Below are 15768 nucleotides of genomic sequence, written 5' to 3'. Positions count from 1 at the left end.
TGGAGTTTGCAACTGAAAAGAAACTTTGTGTTCCCAACAAGCTAGGTGAAGGACGGCTTTCACACACACACTTATCTCTCAGAACTGAGCATGTGGGGAGACGTTCGTTAATCTAGCACAAAGGGAACGGGTTGCAGGAGAAACTTTTACTCTGGTTTCTCAGTCTGTTTCCTAGTGCCGGTTTGAAGTTCCTGCAGTTTTCACTGTAAAACCGAGTTGGAGCTAGTACCTCCCCATATATATGTATGGAGTGGAGTTTGAAACTGAAAAGTAACTTTGTATTCCCAACAAGCTAGGTGAAGGACGGCTTTCACACACACTTATCTCTCAGAACCGAGCATGTGGAGAGACGTTCGTTCATCTGGCACAAAGGGACCGGGTTGCAGGAGAAACTTTTACTCTGGTTTCTCAGTCTGTTTCCTAGTGCCGGTTTGAAGTTCCTGCAGTTTTCACTGTAAAACCGAGTTGCAGCTAGTACCTCCCCATATATATGTATGGAGTGGAGTTTGCAACTGAAAAGAAACTTTGTGTTCCCAACAAGCTAGGTGAAGGACGGCTTTCACACACACTTATCTCTCACAACTGAGCATGTGGAGAGACGTTCGTTCATCTAGCACAAAGGGAACGGGTTGCAGGAGAAACTTTTACTCTGGTTTCTCAGTCTGTTTCCTAGTGCCGGTTTGAAGTTCCTGCAGTTTTCACTGTAAAACCGAGTTGCAGCTAGTACCTCCCCATATATATGTATGGAGTGGAGTTTGCAAATGAAAAGAAACTCTGTGTTCCCAACAAGCTAGGTGAAGGACGGCTTTCACACACACTTATCTCTCAGAAAGGAGCATGTGGAGAGACGTTCGTTCATCTAGCACAAAGGGAACGGGTTGCAGGAGAAACTTTTACTCTGGTTTCTCAGTCTGTTTCCTAGTGCCGGTTTGAAGTTCCTGCAGTTTTCACTATAAAACCGAGTTGCAGCTAGTACCTCCCCATATATATGTATGGAGAGGAGTTTGCAACTGAAAAGAAACTTTGTGTTCCCAACAAGCTAGGTGAAGGACGGCTTTCACACACACTTATCTCTCAGAACTCAGCATGTGGAGAGACGTTCGTTCATCTAGCACAAAGGGAACGGATTGCAGGAGAAACTTTTACTCTGGTTTCTCAGTCTGTTTCCTAGTGCCGGTTTGAAGTTCCTGCAGTTTTCACTGTAAAACCGAGTTGCAGCTAGTACCTCCCCATATATATGTATGGAGTGGAGTTTGCAACTGAAAAGAAACTTTGTGTTCCCAACAAGCTAGTTGAAGGACGGCTTTCACACACACTTATCTCTCAGAACTGAGCATGTGGAGAGACGTTCGTTCATCTAGCACAAAGGGAACGGGTTGCAGGAGAAACTTTTACTCTGGTTTCTCAGTCTGTTTCCTAGTGCCGGTTTGAAGTTCCTGCAGTTTTCACTGTAAAACCGAGTTGCAGCTAGTACCTCCCCATATATATTTATGGAGTGGAGTTTGCAACTGAAAAGAAACTTTGTGTTCCCAACAAGCTAGGTGAAGGACGGCTTTCACACACAATTATCTCTCAGAACCGAGCATGTGGAGAGACGTTCGTTCATCTAGCACAAAGGGAACGGGTTGCAGGGGAAACTTTTACTCTGGATTCTCAGTCTGTTTCCTAGTGCCGGTTTGAAATTCCTGCAGTTTTCACTGTAAAACCGAGTTGCAGCTAGTACCTCCACATATATATGTATGGAGTGGAGTTTGCAACTGAAAAGTAACTTTGTGTTCCCAACAATCTAGGTGAAGGACGGCTTTCACACACACTTATCTCTCAGAAACGAGCATGTGGAGAGACGTTCGTTCATCTAGCACAAATGGAACGGGATGCAGGAGAAACTTTTAATCTGGTATCTCAGTCTGTTTCCTAGTGCCGGTTTGAAGTTCCTGCAGTTTTCACTGTAAAACCGAGTTGGAGCTAGTACCTCCCCATATATATTTATGGAGTGGAGTTTGCAACTGAAAAGAAACTTTGTGTTCCCAACAAGCTAGGTGAAGGACGGCTTTCACACACACTTATCTCTCTGAACTGAGCATGTGGAGAGACGTTCGTTCATCTAGCACAAAGGGAACGGGTTGCGGGAGAAACTTTTACTCTGGTTTCTCAGTCTGTTTCTTAGTGCCGGTTTCAAGTTCCTGCAGTTTTCACTGTAAAACCGAGTTGGAGCTAGTACCTCCCCATATATATGTATGGAGTGGAGTTTGCAACTGAAAAGAAACTTTGTGTTCCCAACAAGCTAGGTGAAGGACGGCTTTCACACACACTTATCTTTCAGAACTGAGCATGTGGAGAGACGTTCATTCATCTAGCACAAAGGGAACGGGTTGCAGGAGAAATTTTGTCTCTGGTTTCTCAGTCTGTTTCCTAGTGCCGGTTTGAAGTTCCTGCAGTTTTCACTGTAAAACCGAGTTGGAGCTAGTACCTCCCCATATATATGTATGGAGTGGAGTTTGCAACTGAAAAGAAACTTTGTTTTCCCAACAACCTAGGTGAAGGACGGCTTTCACACACACTTATCTCTCAGAACTGAGCATGTAGAGAGACGTTCGTTCATGTAGGACAAATGGAACGGGTTGCTGGAGTAACTTTTACTCTGGTTTCTCAGTCTGTTTCCTAGTGCCGGTTTGTATTTCCTGAAGTTTTCACTGTAAAACCGAGTTGGAGCTAGTACCTCCAAATATATATGTATGGAGTGGAGTTTGCAACTGAAAAGAAACTTTGTGTTCCCAACAAGCTAGGTGAAGGACGGCTTTCACACACACTTATCTCTCAGAAACGAGCATGTGGAGAGACGTTCGTTCATCTAGCACAAATGGAACGGGATGCAGGAGAAACTTTTAATCTGGTATCTCAGTCTGTTTCCTAGTGCCGGTTTGAAGTTCCTGCAGTTTTCACTGTAAAACCGAGTTGGAGCTAGTACCTCCCCATATATATGTATGGAGTGGAGTTTGCAACTGAAAAGAAACTTTGTGTTCCCAACAAGCTAGGTGAAGGACGGCTTTCACACACACTTATCTCTCAGAACCGAGCATGTGGAGAGACGTTCGTTCATCTAGCACAAAGGGAACGGGTTGCAGGAGAAACTTTTACTCTGGTATCTCAGGCTGTTTCCTAGTGCCGGTTTGAAGTTCCTGCAGTTTTCACTGTAAAACCGTGTTGGGGCTAGTACCTCCCCATATATATGTATGGAGTGGAGTTTGCAACTGAAAAGAAACTTTGTGTTCCCAACAAGCTAGATGAAGGACGGCTTTCACACACACTTATCTCTCTGAACTGAGCATGTGGAGAGACGTTCGTTCATCTAGCATAAAAGGAACGGGTTGCGGGAGAAACTTTTACTCGGGTTTCTCAGTCTGTTTCTTAGTGCCGGTTTGAAGTTCCTGCAGTTTTCACTGTAAAACCGAGTTGGAGCTAGTACCTCCCCATATATATGTATGGAGTGGAGTTTGCAACTGAAAAGAAACTTTGTGTTCCCAACAAGCTAGGTGAAGGACGGCTTTCACACACACTTATCTTTCAGAACTGAGCATGTGGAGAGACGTTCGTTCATCTACCACAAAGGGAACGGGTTGCAGGAGAAATTTTGACTCTGGTTTCTCAGTCTGTTTCCTAGTGCCGGTTTGAAGTTCCTGCAGTTTTCACTGTAAAACCGAGTTGGAGCTAGTACCTCCCCATATATATGTATGGAGTGGAGTTTGCAACTGAAAAGAAACTTTGTGTTCCCAACAACCTAGGTGAAGGACGGCTTTCACACACAATTATCTCTCAGAACTGAGCATGTGGAGAGACGTTCGTTCATGTAGGACAAAGGGAACGGGTTGCTGGAGTAACTTTTACTCTGGTTTCTCAGTCTGTTTCCTAGTGCCGGTTTGAAGTTCCTGCAGTTTTCACTGTAAAACCGAGTTGCAGCTAGTACCTCCCCATATATATGTATGGAGTGGAGTTTGCAACTGAAAAGAAACTTTGTGTTCCCAACAAGCTAGTTGAAGGACGGCTTTCACACACACTTATCTCTCAGAACCTAGCACGTGGAGAGACGTTCGTTCATCTAGCACAAAGGGAACGGGTTGCAGGAGAAACTTTTACTCTGGTTTCTCAGTCTGTTTCCTAGTGCCGGTTTGAAGTTCCTGCAGTTTTCACTGTAAAACCGAGTTGGAGCTAGCACCACCCCATATATATTTATGGATTGGAGTTTGCAACTGAAAAGAAACTTTGTGTTCCCAACAAGCTAGGTGAAGGACGGCTTTCACACACACTTCTCTCTCAGAACCGAGCATGTGGAGAGACGTTCGTTCATCTAGCACAAAGGGAACGGGTTGCAGGAGAAACTTTTACTCTGGTTTCTCAGTCTGTTTCCTAGTGCCGGTTTGAAGTTCCTGCAGTTTTCACTGTAAAACCGAGTTGGAGCTAGTACCTCCCCATATATATGTATGGAGTGGAGTTTGAAACTGAAAAGTAACTTTGTATTCCCAACAAGCTAGGTGAAGGACGGCTTTCACACACACTTATCTCTCAGAACCGAGCATGTGGAGAGACGTTCGTTCATCTGGCACAAAGGGACCGGGTTGCAGGAGAAACTTTTACTCTGGTTTCTCAGTCTGTTTCCTAGTGCCGGTTTGAAGTTCCTGCAGTTTTCACTGTAAAACCGAGTTGCAGCTAGTACCTCCCCATATATATGTATGGAGTGGAGTTTGCAACTGAAAAGAAACTTTGTGTTCCCAACAAGCTAGTTGAAGGACGGCTTTCACACACACTTATCTCTCACAACTGAGCATGTGGAGAGACGTTCGTTCATCTAGCACAAAGGGAACGGGTTGCAGGAGAAACTTTTACTCTGGTTTCTCAGTCTGTTTCCTAGTGCCGGTTTGAAGTTCCTGCAGTTTTCACTGTAAAACCGAGTTGCAGCTAGTACCTCCCCATATATATGTATGGAGTGGAGTTTGCAAATGAAAAGAAACTCTGTGTTCCCAACAAGCTAGGTGAAGGACGGCTTTCACACACACTTATCTCTCAGAAAGGAGCATGTGGAGAGACGTTCGTTCATCTAGCACAAAGGGAACGGGTTGCAGGAGAAACTTTTACTCTGGTTTCTCAGTCTGTTTCCTAGTGCCGGTTTGAAGTTCCTGCAGTTTTCACTATAAAACCGAGTTGCAGCTAGTACCTCCCCATATATATGTATGGAGAGGAGTTTGCAACTGAAAAGAAACTTTGTGTTCCCAACAAGCTAGGTGAAGGACGGCTTTCACACACACTTATCTCTCAGAACTCAGCATGTGGAGAGACGTTCGTTCATCTAGCACAAAGGGAACGGATTGCAGGAGAAACTTTTACTCTTGTTTCTCAGTCTGTTTCCTAGTGCCGGTTTGAAGTTCCTGCAGTTTTCACTGTAAAACCGAGTTGCAGCTAGTACCTCCCCATATATATGTATGGAGTGGAGTTTGTAACTGAAAAGAAACTTTGTGTTCCCAACAAGCTAGTTGAAGGACGGCTTTCACACACACTTATCTCTCAGAACTGAGCATGTGGAGAGACGTTCGTTCATCTAGCACAAAGGGAACGGGTTGCAGGAGAAACTTTTACTCTGGTTTCTCAGTCTGTTTCCTAGTGCCGGTTTGAAGTTCCTGCAGTTTTCACTGTAAAACCGAGTTGCAGCTAGTACCTCCCCATATATATGTATGGAGTGGAGTTTGCAACTGAAAAGAAACTTTGTGTTCCCTACAAGCTAGTTGAAGGACGGCTTTCACACACACTTATCTTTCAGAACTGAGCATGTGGAGAGACGTTCGTTCATCTACCACAAAGGGAACGGGTTGCAGGAGAAATTTTGACTCTGGTTTCTCAGTCTGTTTCCTAGTGCCGGTTTGAAGTTCCTGCAGTTTTCACTGTAAAACCGAGTTGGAGCTAGTACCTCCCCATATATATGTATGGAGTGGAGTTTGCAACTGAAAAGAAACTTTGTGTTCCCAACAACCTAGGTGAAGGACGGCTTTCACACACAATTATCTCTCAGAACTGAGCATGTGGAGAGACATTCGTTCATGTAGGACAAAGGGAACGGGTTGCTGGAGTAACTTTTACTCTGGTTTCTCAGTCTGTTTCCTAGTGCCGGTTTGAAGTTCCTGCAGTTTTCACTGTAAAACCGAGTTGCAGCTAGTACCTCCCCATATATATGTATGGAGTGGAGTTTGCAACTGAAAAGAAACTTTGTGTTCCCAACAAGCTAGTTGAAGGACGGCTTTCACACACACTTATCTCTCAGAACCTAGCACGTGGAGAGACGTTCGTTCATCTAGCACAAAGGGAACGGGTTGCAGGAGAAACTTTTACTCTGGTTTCTCAGTCTGTTTCCTAGTGCCGGTTTGAAGTTCCTGCAGTTTTCACTGTAAAACCGAGTTGGAGCTAGCACCACCCCATATATATTTATGGATTGGAGTTTGCAACTGAAAAGAAACTTTGTGTTCCCAACAAGCTAGGTGAAGGACGGCTTTCACACACACTTCTCTCTCAGAACCGAGCATGTGGAGAGACGTTCGTTCATCTAGCACAAAGGGAACGGGTTGCAGGAGAAACTTTTACTCTGGTTTCTCAGTCTGTTTCCTAGTGCCGGTTTGAAGTTCCTGCAGTTTTCACTGTAAAACCGAGTTGGAGCTAGTACCTCCCCATATATATGTATGGAGTGGAGTTTGAAACTGAAAAGTAACTTTGTATTCCCAACAAGCTAGGTGAAGGACGGCTTTCACACACACTTATCTCTCAGAACCGAGCATGTGGAGAGACGTTCGTTCATCTGGCACAAAGGGACCGGGTTGCAGGAGAAACTTTTACTCTGGTTTCTCAGTCTGTTTCCTAGTGCCGGTTTGAAGTTCCTGCAGTTTTCACTGTAAAACCGAGTTGCAGCTAGTACCTCCCCATATATATGTATGGAGTGGAGTTTGCAACTGAAAAGAAACTTTGTGTTCCCAACAAGCTAGGTGAAGGACGGCTTTCACACACACTTATCTCTCACAACTGAGCATGTGGAGAGACGTTCGTTCATCTAGCACAAAGGGAACGGGTTGCAGGAGAAACTTTTACTCTGGTTTCTCAGTCTGTTTCCTAGTGCCGGTTTGAAGTTCCTGCAGTTTTCACTGTAAAACCGAGTTGCAGCTAGTACCTCCCCATATATATGTATGGAGTGGAGTTTGCAAATGAAAAGAAACTCTGTGTTCCCAACAAGCTAGGTGAAGGACGGCTTTCACACACACTTATCTCTCAGAAAGGAGCATGTGGAGAGACGTTCGTTCATCTAGCACAAAGGGAACGGGTTGCAGGAGAAACTTTTACTCTGGTTTCTCAGTCTGTTTCCTAGTGCCGGTTTGAAGTTCCTGCAGTTTTCACTATAAAACCGAGTTGCAGCTAGTACCTCCCCATATATATGTATGGAGAGGAGTTTGCAACTGAAAAGAAACTTTGTGTTCCCAACAAGCTAGGTGAAGGACGGCTTTCACACACACTTATCTCTCAGAACTCAGCATGTGGAGAGACGTTCGTTCATCTAGCACAAAGGGAACGGATTGCAGGAGAAACTTTTACTCTTGTTTCTCAGTCTGTTTCCTAGTGCCGGTTTGAAGTTCCTGCAGTTTTCACTGTAAAACCGAGTTGCAGCTAGTACCTCCCCATATATATGTATGGAGTGGAGTTTGCAACTGAAAAGAAACTTTGTGTTCCCAACAAGCTAGTTGAAGGACGGCTTTCACACACACTTATCTCTCAGAACTGAGCATGTGGAGAGACGTTCGTTCATCTAGCACAAAGGGAACGGGTTGCAGGAGAAACTTTTACTCTGGTTTCTCAGTCTGTTTCCTAGTGCCGGTTTGAAGTTCCTGCAGTTTTCACTGTAAAACCGAGTTGCAGCTAGTACCTCCCCATATAAATTTATGGAGTGTAGTTTGCAACTGAAAAGAAACTTTGTGTTCCCAACAAGCTAGGTGAAGGACGGCTTTCACACACACTTATCTCTCAGAACCGAGCATGTGGAGAGACGTTCGTTCATCTAGCACAATGGGAACGGGTTGCAGGAGAAACTTTTACTCTGGTTTCTCAGTCTGTTTCCTAGTGCCGGTTTGAAGTTCCTGCAGTTTTCACTGTAAAACCGAGTTGCAGCTAGTACCTCCCCATATATATGTATGGAGTGGAGTTTGCAACTGAAAAGAAACTTTGTGTTCCCTACAAGCTAGTTGAAGGACGGCATTCACACACACTTATCTCTCAGAACTGAGCATGTGGAGAGATGTTCGTTCATCTAGCACAAAGGGAACGGTTTGCTGGAGAAAGTTTTACTCTGGTTTCTCAGTCTGTTTCCTAGTGCCGGTTTGAAGTTCCTGCAGTTTTCACTGTAAAACCGAGTTGCAGCTAGTACCTCCCCTTATATATGTATGGAGTGGAGTTTGCAACTGAAAGAAACTTTGTGTTCCCAACAAGCTAGGTGAAGGACGGCTTTCACACACACTTATCTCTCAGAACTGAGCATGTGGAGAGACGTTCGTTCATCTAGCACAATGGGAACGGATTGCAGGAGAAACTTTTACTCTGGTTTCTCAGTCTGTTTCCTAGTGCCGGTTTGAAGTTCCTGCAGTTTTCACTGTAAAACCGAGTTGGAGCTAGTACCTCCCCATATATATGAATGGAGTGGAGTTTGCAACTGAAAAGAAACTTTGTGTTCCCAAAAAGCTAGGTGAAGGACGGTTTTCACACACACTTATCTCTCAGAACCGAGCATGTGGAGAGACGTTCGTTCATGTAGCACAAAGGGAACGGGTTGCAGGAGAAACTTTTACTCTGGTTTCTCAGTCTGTTTCCTAGTGCCGGTTTGAGGTTCCTGCAGTTTTCACTGTAAAACAGAGTTGGAGCTAGTACCTCCCCATATATATGTATGGAGTGGAGTTTGCAACTGAAAAGAAACTTTGTGTTCCCAACAAGCTAGGTGAAGGACGGCTTTCACACACACACTTATCTCTCAGAAATGAGCATGTGGAGAGACGTTCGTTAATCTAGCACAAAGGGAACGGGTTGCAGGAGAAACTTTTACTCTGGTTTCTCAGTCTGTTTCCTAGTGCCGGTTTGAAGTTCCTGCAGTTTTCACTGTAAAACCGAGTTGCAGCTAGTACCTCCCCATATAAATTTATGGATTGTAGTTTGCAACTGAAAAGAAACTTTGTGTTCCCAACAAGCTAGGTGAAGGACGGCTTTCACACACACTTATCTCTCAGAACCGAGCATGTGGAGAGACGTTCGTTCATCTAGCACAAAGGGAACGGGTTGCAGGAGAAACTTTTACTCTGGTTTCTCAGTCTGTTTCCTAGTGCCGGTTTGAAGTTCCTGCAGTTTTCACTGTAAAACCGAGTTGGAGCTAGTACCTCCCCATATATATGTATGGAGTGGAGTTTGAAACTGAAAAGTAACTTTGTATTCCCAACAAGCTAGGTGAAGGACGGCTTTCACACACACTTATCTCTCAGAACCGAGCATGTGGAGAGACGTTCGTTCATCTGACACAAAGGGACCGGGTTGCAGGAGAAACTTTTACTCTGGTTTCTCAGTCTGTTTCCTAGTGCCGGTTTGAAGTTCCTGCAGTTTTCACTGTAAAACCGAGTTGCAGCTAGTACCTCCCCATATATATGTATGGAGTGGAGTTTGCAACTGAAAAGAAACTTTGTGTTCCCAACAAGCTAGGTGAAGGACGGCTTTCACACACACTTATCTCTCACAACTGAGCATGTGGAGAGACGTTCGTTCATCTAGCACAAAGGGAACGGGTTGCAGGAGAAACTTTTACTCTGGTTTCTCAGTCTGTTTCCTAGTGCCGGTTTGAAGTTCCTGCAGTTTTCACTGTAAAACCGAGTTGCAGCTAGTACCTCCCCATATATATGTATGGAGTGGAGTTTGCAAATGAAAAGAATCTCTGTGTTCCCAACAAGCTAGGTGAAGGACGGCTTTCACACACACTTATCTCTCAGAAAGGAGCATGTGGAGAGACGTTCGTTCATCTAGCACAAAGGGAACGGGTTGCAGGAGAAACTTTTACTCTGGTTTCTCAGTCTGTTTCCTAGTGCCGGTTTGAAGTTCCTTCAGTTTTCACTATAAAACCGAGTTGCAGCTAGTACCTCCCCATATATATGTATGGAGAGGAGTTTGCAACTGAAAAGAAACTTTGTGTTCCCTACAAGCTAGGTGAAGGACGGCTTTCACACACACTTATCTCTCAGAACTGAGCATGTGGAGAGACGTCCGTTCACATAGCACAAACGGAACGGGTTGCAGGAGAAATTTTACTCTGGTTTCTCAGTCTGTTTCCTAGTGCCGGTTTGAAGTTCCTGCAGTTTTCACTGTAAAACCGAGTTGCAGCTAGTACCTCCCCATATATATGTATGGAGTGGAGTTTGCAACTGAAAAGAAACTTTGTGTTCCGAACAAGCTAGGTGAAGGACGGCTTTCACACACACTTATCTCTCAGAACTGAGCATGTGGAGAGAAGTTCGTTCATCTAGCACAAAGGGAACGGATTGCAGGAGAAACTTTTACTCTGGTTTCTCAGTCTGTTTCCTAGTGCCGGTTTGAAGTTCCTGCAGTTTTCACTGTAAAACCGAGTTGCAGCTAGTACCTACCCATATATATGTATGGAGTGGAGTTTGCAACTGAAAAGAAACTTTGTGTTCCCAACAAGCTAGGTGAAGGACGGCTTTCACACACACTTATCTCTCAGAACCGAGCATGTGGAGAGACGTTCGTTCATCTAGCACAAAGGGAACGGGTTGCAGGGGAAACTTTTACTCTGGATTCTCAGTCTGTTTCCTAGTGCCGGTTTGAAATTCCTGCAGTTTTCACTGTAAAACCGAGTTGCAGCTAGTACCTCCACATATATATGTATGGAGTGGAGTTTGCAACTGAAAAGAAACTTTGTGTTCCCAACAAGCTAGGTGAAGGACGGCTTTCACACACACTTATCTCTCAGAACCGAGCATGTGGAGAGACGTTCGTTCATCTAGCACAAAGGGAACGGGTTGCAGGGGAAACTTTTACTCTGGATTCTCAGTCTGTTTCCTAGTGCCGGTTTGAAATTCCTGCAGTTTTCACTGTAAAACCGAGTTGCAGCTAGTACCTCCACATATATATGTATGGAGTGGAGTTTGCAACTGAAAAGAAACTTTGTGTTCCCAACAAGCTAGGTGAAGGACGGCTTTCACACACACTTATCTCTCAGAAACGAGCATGTGGAGAGACGTTCGTTCATCTAGCACAAATGGAACGGGATGCAGGAGAAACTTTTAATCTGGTATCTCAGTCTGTTTCCTAGTGCCGGTTTGAAGTTCCTGCAGTTTTCACTGTAAAACCGAGTTGGAGCTAGTACCTCCCCATATATATGTATGGAGTGGAGTTTGCAACTGAAAAGAAACTTTGTGTTCCCAACAAGCTAGGTGAAGGACGGCTTTCACACACACTTATCTCTCAGAACTGAGCATGTGGAGAGACGTTCGTTCATCTAGCACAAAGGGAACGGATTGCAGGAGAAACTTTTACTCTGGTTTCTCAGTCTGTTTCCTAGTGCCGGTTTGAAGTTCCTGCAGTTTTCACTGTAAAACCGAGTTGCAGCTTGTACCTCCCCATATATATGTATGGAGTGGAGTTTGCAACTGAAAAGAAACTTTGTATTCCCAACAAGCTAGGTGAAGGACGGCTTTCACACACACTTATCTCTCAGAACCGAGCATGTGGAGAGACGTTCGTTCATCTAGCACAAAGGGAACGGGTTGCAGGAGAAACTTTTACTCTGGTTTCTCAGTCTGTTTCCTAGTGCCGGTTTGAAGTTCCTGCAGTTTTCACTGTAAAACCGAGTTGCAGCTAGGACCTCCCCATATATATGTATGGAGTGGAGTTTGCAACTGAAAAGAACCTTTGTGTTCCCAACAAGCTAGGTGAAGGACGGCTTTCACACACACTTATCTCTCAGAACCGAGCATGTGGAGAGACGTTCGTTCATCTAGCACAAAGGAACGGGTTGCAGGAGAAACTTTTACTCTGGATTCTCAGTCTGTTTCCTAGTGCCGGTTTGAAATTCCTGCAGTTTCAGTGTAAAACCGAGTTGCAGCTAGTACCTCCACATATATATGTATGGAGTGGAGTTTGCAACTGAAAAGAAACTTTGTGTTCCCAACAAGCTAGGTGAAGGACGGCTTTCACACACACTTATCTCTCAGAACTGAGCATGTGGAGAGACGTTCGTTCATGTAGCACAAAGGAACGGGTTGCTGGAGTAACTTTTACTCTGGTTTCTCAGTCTGTTTCCTAGTGCCGGTTTGAAGTTCCTGAAGTTTTCACTGTAAAACCGAGTTGCAGCTAGTACCTCCCCATATATATTTATGGAGTGGAGTTTGCAACTGAAAAGAAACTTTGTATTCCCAACAAGCTAGGTGAAGGACGGCATTCACACACACTTATCTCTCAGAACCGAGCATGTGGAGAGACGTTCGTTCATCTAGCACAATGGGAACGGGTTGCAGGAGAAACTTTTACTCTGGTTTCTCAGTCTGTTTCCTAGTGCCGGTTTGAAGTTCCTGCAGTTTTCACTGTAAAACCGAGTTGCAGCTAGTACCTCCCCATATATATGTATGGAGTGGAGTTTGCTACTGAAAAGAAACTTTGTGTTCCCTACAAGCTAGTTGAAGGACGGCATTCACACACACTTATCTCTCAGAACTGAGCATGTGGAGAGATGTTCGTTCATCTAGCACAAAGGGAACGGGTTGCTGGAGAAAGTTTTACTCCGGTTTCTCAGTCTGTTTCCTAGTGCCGGTTTGAAGTTCCTGCAGTTTTCACTGTAAAACCGAGTTGCAGCTAGTACCTCCCCTTATATATGTATGGAGTGGAGTTTGCAACTGAAAGAAACTTTGTGTTCCCAACAAGCTAGGTGAAGGACGGCTTTCACACACACTTATCTCTCAGAACCGAGCATGTGGAGAGACGTTCGTTCATCTAGCACAAAGGGAACGGGTTGCAGGAGAAACTTTTACTCTGGTTTCTCAGTCTGTTTCCTAGTGCCGGTTTGAGGTTCCTGCAGTTTTCACTGTAAAACAGAGTTGGAGCTAGTACCTCCCCATATATATGTATGGAGTGGAGTTTGCAACTGAAAAGAAACTTTGTGTTCCCAACAAGCTAGGTGAAGGACGGCTTTCACACACACACTTATCTCTCAGAACTGAGCATGTGGAGAGACGTTCGTTAATCTAGCACAAAGGGAACGGGTTGCAGGAGAAACTTTTACTCTGGTTTCTCAGTCTGTTTCCTAGTGCCGGTTTGAAGTTCCTGCAGTTTTCACTGTAAAACCGAGTTGCAGCTAGTACCTCCCCATATAAATTTATGGAGTGTAGTTTGCAACTGAAAAGAAACTTTGTGTTCCCAACAAGCTAGATGAAGGACGGCTTTCACACACACTTATCTCTCAGAACCGAGCATGTGGAGAGACGTTCGTTCATCTAGCACAAAGGGAACGGGTTGCAGGAGAAACTTTTACTCTGGTTTCTCAGTCTGTTTCCTAGTGCCGGTTTGAAGTTCCTGCAGTTTTCACTGTAAAACCGAGTTGGAGCTAGTACCTCCCCATATATATGTATGGAGTGGAGTTTGAAACTGAAAAGTAACTTTGTATTCCCAACAAGCTAGGTGAAGGACGGCTTTCACACACACTTATCTCTCAGAACCGAGCATGTGGAGAGACGTTCGTTCATCTGGCACAAAGGGACCGGGTTGCAGGAGAAACTTTTACTCTGGTTTCTCAGTCTGTTTCCTAGTGCCGGTTTGAAGTTCCTGCAGTTTTCACTGTAAAACCGAGTTGCAGCTAGTACCTCCCCATATATATGTATGGAGTGGAGTTTGCAACTGAAAAGAAACTTTGTGTTCCCAACAAGCTAGGTGAAGGACGGCTTTCACACACACTTATCTCTCACAACTGAGCATGTGGAGAGACGTTCGTTCATCTAGCACAAAGGGAACGGGTTGCAGGAGAAACTTTTACTCTGGTTTCTCAGTCTGTTTCCTAGTGCCGGTTTGAAGTTCCTGCAGTTTTCACTGTAAAACCGAGTTGCAGCTAGTACCTCCCCATATATATGTATGGAGTGGAGTTTGCAAATAAAAAGAAACTCTGTGTTCCCAACAAGCTAGGTGAAGGACGGCTTTCACACACACTTATCTCTCAGAAAGGAGCATGTGGAGAGACGTTCGTTCATCTAGCACAAAGTGAACGGGTTGCAGGAGAAACTTTTACTCTGGTTTCTCAGTCTGTTTCCTAGTGCCGGTTTGAAGTTCCTGCAGTTTTCACTATAAAACCGAGTTGCAGCTAGTACCTCCCCATATATATGTATGGAGAGGAGTTTGCAACTGAAAAGAAACTTTGTGTTCCCAACAAGCTAGGTGAAGGACGGCTTTCACACACACTTATCTCTCAGAACTCAGCATGTGGAGAGACGTTCGTTCATCTAGCACAAAGGGAACGGATTGCAGGAGAAACTTTTACTCTGGTTTCTCAGTCTGTTTCCTAGTGCCGGTTTGAAGTTCCTGCAGTTTTCACTGTAAAACCGAGTTGCAGCTAGTACCTCCCCATATATATGTATGGAGTGGAGTTTGCAACTGAAAAGAAACTTTGTGTTCCCAACAAGCTAGGTGAAGGACGGCTTTCACACACACTTATCTTTCAGAACTGAGCATGTGGAGAGACGTTCGTTCATCTAGCACAAAGGGAACGGGTTGCAGGAGAAATTTTGTCTCTGGTTTCTCAGTCTGTTTCCTAGTGCCGGTTTGAAGTTCCTGCAGTTTTCACTGTAAAACCGAGTTGGAGCTAGTACCTCCCCATATATATGTATGGAGTGGAGTTTGCAACTGAAAAGAAACTTTGTGTTCCCAACAACCTAGGTGAAGGACGGCTTTCACACACACTTATCTCTCAGAACTGAGCATGTGGAGAGACGTTCGTTCATGTAGGACAAAGGGAACGGGTTGCTGGAGTAACTTTTACTCTGGTTTCTCAGTCTGTTTCCTAGTGCCGGTTTGTATTTCCTGAAGTTTTCACTGTAAAACCGAGTTGGAGCTAGTACCTCCAAATATATATGTATGGAGTGGAGTTTGCAACTGAAAAGAAACTTTGTGTTCCCAACAAGCTAGGTGAAGGACGGCTTTCACACACACTTATCTCTCAGAAACGAGCATGTGGAGAGACGTTCGTTCATCTAGCACAAATGGAACGGGATGCAGGAGAAACTTTTAATCTGGTATCTCAGTCTGTTTCCTAGTGCCGGTTTGAAGTTCCTGCAGTTTTCACTGTAAAACCGAGTTGTAGCTAGTACCTCCCCTTATATATGTATGGAGTGGAGTTTGCAACTGAAAAGAAACTTTGTGTTCCCTACAAGCTAGGTGAAGGACGGCTTTCACACACACTTATCTCTCAGAACTGAGCATGTGGAGAGACGTTCGTTCATCTAGCACAAATGGAACGGGTTGCAGGAGAAACATTTACTCTGGTTTCTCAGTCTGTTTCCTAGTGCCGGTTTGAAGTTCCTGCAGTTTTCACTGTAAAACCGATTTGGAGCTAGTACCTCCCCATATATATGTATGGAGTGGAGTTTGCAACTGAAAAGAAACTTTGTGTTCCGAACAAGCTAGGTGAAGTACGGCTTTCACACACACTTATCTCTCTGA

This window comes from Camelus dromedarius, chromosome 19 (assembly GCF_036321535.1).
Source record: "Camelus dromedarius isolate mCamDro1 chromosome 19, mCamDro1.pat, whole genome shotgun sequence".
NCBI classification, from domain to species: Eukaryota; Metazoa; Chordata; class Mammalia; order Artiodactyla; family Camelidae; genus Camelus; species Camelus dromedarius.
The sequence above is the reverse complement of the archived record's forward strand: the minus strand, read 5'-3'. Positions refer to the sequence as shown.